At 53.4% G+C, this 3,685-nt stretch overlaps 1 pseudogene; it reads right to left on the minus strand.

Moving 5' to 3' along the window:
* Positions 1 to 1,499: 1,499 nt before the first annotated feature.
* On the minus strand, positions 1,500 to 2,891 carry LOC118625537 (annotated as a pseudogene).
* Between the last annotated feature and the right edge of the window lie 794 nt (positions 2,892 to 3,685).

The raw sequence follows: 3,685 nt of genomic DNA on the forward strand, positions 1-3,685 counted from the left end.
CCATCCATCCATCCGTCCATCCAACCATCCAACCAATCCAACCAACCATTCATCCATCCATGAAGCAGTGTTGCTTTGTGCAGTTGTTTATAGGACCTTGTGGGCATTGTAAGCGAGTGGACCAGACCAGAAGGAGGACGGCCATTGTGGCCTTTGATGCTTGTATGTGTGCTGGAGATACAACAGGGAGTGTGAAGACTGGGGAGGTAAGGAGCAGGGTCTGATGAAAGGTATCTGCTCAGCCAATCATTACCAAGAGGAGATGTGGGCTTAGTGGGGCCTGAAAATAAGATTTTCCTAGAGAATCCTGAAACATGAGCTATTATGTAAAGTCTCCTGATTGTTAACGTCGACAACAAATCCGATCTGAAACGGGCTGGCTGCCATTGTGCAAGTCAAGCACAACCGTGTGCAGGCTGCAGTCAGTCCCGGGCCGCACTTGCAGCCTCTGGCTTGGAACCCAGAGCACAGGCACTGGAGCCATGTCTGCAGCCTGCTCTCTCTCTGATTTTTAAGAGGTCGGGGGCCATCTCCCTGCCCCCCTGGGTTGGTGTGAGGGTTAAAGCAGATACTGTGTGAAAAGCACCTTGCACGTTGCTTACTTAGCACACAGGCTCCGCACGGGCTCTTGTTAACTGTTTTTACCAACAGTGCGAGTGTCGGCTCTGAACTTGGCACACTGATAGGCGTGGTAAGTAAGGACCCTCCTGGGGCCGCCCTTGTCGGTCTGGTGGTGCCAGCTCCAGTGGCCAAGGCCGAGGCCGAGGAGCGCGAGTGGGAGAGGTGCTCCCGTCAGCACTGCAACTTCCCTTTCCCTCTCCTTTCTTTGGCATCCTTCCCTAGTCTTCTCTGGTGACTTCTGCTGAAAGTAAAAAGAGGAAAAAGAAATTAAAAAAAAAAAGCAGAACTGAGGTTTGGGCTTTTTTTGTTTGCTTTTAAAACCTATTTAAATTCCCCTTTTCCAGAAAAGTCAACGTTGCTCATGGTGTGCACGCAGGGAGGAAAACAGGTGGTCTTTGTGGGGTCAGGGCTGCAGACCTGGGCCCTGGGCCCCTCCTCTGAGGAGCCTGTCGTTCTCCCAGGGTCTCTGCGCAGTGAGTGTCCTGTGGGGAGGGGGTGAGTGAGGAGTCGGAGCCGGGAGACAAGCAGAGGGACAGGAGGCCCCTGACTGTCATCTCTGTGTGTGTCATCCATTCCCCTGCTTACTTGAGCTGACCTTATTCCATTCCTGTTATTTGAACCCTCGATGGAGTTGTTTTGGTGTCAGGGCAAAGTGACTGGCCCACATTTGTTTTTTATTATTTATTTATTTAAGGATTGGCAGAGCCAACTGAGACTTTATTTTGGAAAAAACACTTGATTTGGCTTTCAGCTGGGGCACGGTAAACTCTGCCACTCCAGGCGTGAGCTAAGCTCTGGGGCTGAGCCTCAGGCAGCCTCCTGGGCCTGCTCCCTGCACAGCCCCTTTGCTACAGGCTGCGCGGACGGAGTGACTGCAGTCACCGCTCACTTGGGCAGGACATAGGACTCAGACACCAGCGTCTGATCTTCACAACCACCACCTTGGAGGAGCTGGCGCTGGTGCTGCTGAAGGAGCCAGAGCCCACGTTGGCCTGGAGGCCCAGGCCGTGGTTGAGGTTCCCGTAAGACGGGCACCACATTCGAGGAGCCACTGGTGGTCTTGGTGTGAATATTCATGTTCTGCACCCCAGACTCCAGCCAGTGCTTGCCGCCCGGTGGCTTGCAGCACATGACCATCTCCACATCCAGGGCCAGCATGATGCTCATGAGCTCCCTGTGCTCACACAGCTGCTATGTCCTCTGTGACAGTTCTCAGAACAGTTCCTGCTCAGCCATCTCGGTCTAAGCATCCTGGACGGCCAGCTCCCCATGCTGCCCGGCATCAGCGATGGCGGCCTCCAGGGACGCCCTCGATCGCAGCCTGCAGTTGGCTGATGCTCCGAATCATCTCAGAAATCTGTCTTTGTGCAACGCAGGTCACCCCTGTGCTTCCCAGACAACGTCTGCAGCTCCTCAGACTTGATCTTGGGCATGGTCTCAGCCTCAGCCCAGCTGCAGTTGGCGATCCCCTTGTCCTGGGCCTTGGCCTTGGTGATGATGCCATCCAGGGCCAGGGAGGGGTTATTGTCCATGGACAGCACTGAGGACGTGTCCAAGATCTGGGCCTGCAGCTGATGAACCTCCTCTTCACACAGCTGCCTGTGGAAGTTGGTCTCATCGGTCGGCCCTTCTGGCAGGACTCCAGCTCTGCCTTGTTCATGTAGGTTTCATCCACCTCCTTCTTATGAGGACAGGTGCATTCTCCAACTCTGTACGCTTGTTGATTTCACCCTCCGCTGGACCCTGCGTGTTGCCAAACTCTGCCTCCCACTTCAGCTTCTCCTGGGCCAGTGTGTCCAATTGCTGCCGGAGGTTGTAGATGGAGCTCTGGAACATGTTGTCCAGGTCACTGCGAGTCTCTGCTGCTGCAGGACGTTGCACTTAGTCTCCAGAATATCATCTGTTGCTCCAGGCTCTGCCCCTTATCAGTGAAGGAAGCACATTTTTTGAGGCTCTTGATCTGCTCCTTCTCCTGGTTACACACAACCTGGATGTTTGGGTCCACCTCCAGCTTCAGGGGCTCAGCAGGCTCTGGCTCACTTGGATGGCTGTGATGCTCCCCATACTCTCAGCCCTGCCATAATCCCTGCAAGACTCACTTTGGCTCCCAGGCCAACCTGGTAGCCGCTGCCTACCTTGGAAAAGGTCAAGGAGCTGATGTGGGTACTGAGCTCACTTGAGTACCAGTGGCTACTGAAGGTCCCGGGGCCAGAGGTGAACACCTTGTAGGTCTTCTGGGTCATCCTTGTGGACATGGTGGAGGCTAGAGTGGAAGCAAGGAGGCTGAACCAGACAGAAATTCAAGAAGGAGCTAAAATCTGCGAGGCCCACCTTCTTATCGACCAAAGAGTGGTTCCCTGTAGGTCCCCAGGGGCTCTGCTCTGGGTCTGAGCACTCCAGGTCTCTGCTTGCCTCCTGTGCTATCACTACTGCTTCTGCCTCGCCTGTGCCTGCTGGAGGTTCCGCTGCAGCTCCTTCTCGCTGGGCCCAGAGGCAGGGGAGGGCCTGCACATGCCTGGGTCTTATCACTGCTCCTGTCCTTGCTTTGCATGTGTGCTCTTCCCTCTCCCTCCCCAGCCTCCCTCTCTTTTCTCCTCCTTTCCTTTCCTCATGTCAACTTCCATCATGTGTTCCCACACTCCTGGCGTCTTTCCACCTCAGGAAGCTTCACTTTAGTGCCCCTTGATGACCAGCTGATCTTCTCTGGGTTTCCAATTCAAAGAAAAAAGAAACCTGGGGAGAAGGGTTCTGAGAATGTTTCTGGTTGGTTGGCTCATCGTAACTGTAATCATGTCTTCGGTTGCTGGCCTTCTCGGGGACTTATTGCCCTATATGGATCAGGTGTCAGTTCTAGGTACTGTGTGAACTTTAGCCAATTCCTTTACCTCTCTGAGCTTCCATTTATCCCATATGCAAAATAAGGACAATAACATTTGTTTTACAGAATTGTGAGAAGAACAAAGTTATAATCCTGGTGCTATGAATTCCCTGAGGTCAGGGACAGTGTCTTATTCGTGTCTGGATTCTTAGATTCAGGTTCCTGATAAGTGCTGAGTAAATATCT

The sequence above is a fragment of the Molossus molossus genome, unplaced genomic scaffold (genome assembly GCF_014108415.1).
Source record: "Molossus molossus isolate mMolMol1 unplaced genomic scaffold, mMolMol1.p scaffold_m16_p_11, whole genome shotgun sequence".
Taxonomy (NCBI): Eukaryota; Metazoa; Chordata; class Mammalia; order Chiroptera; family Molossidae; genus Molossus; species Molossus molossus.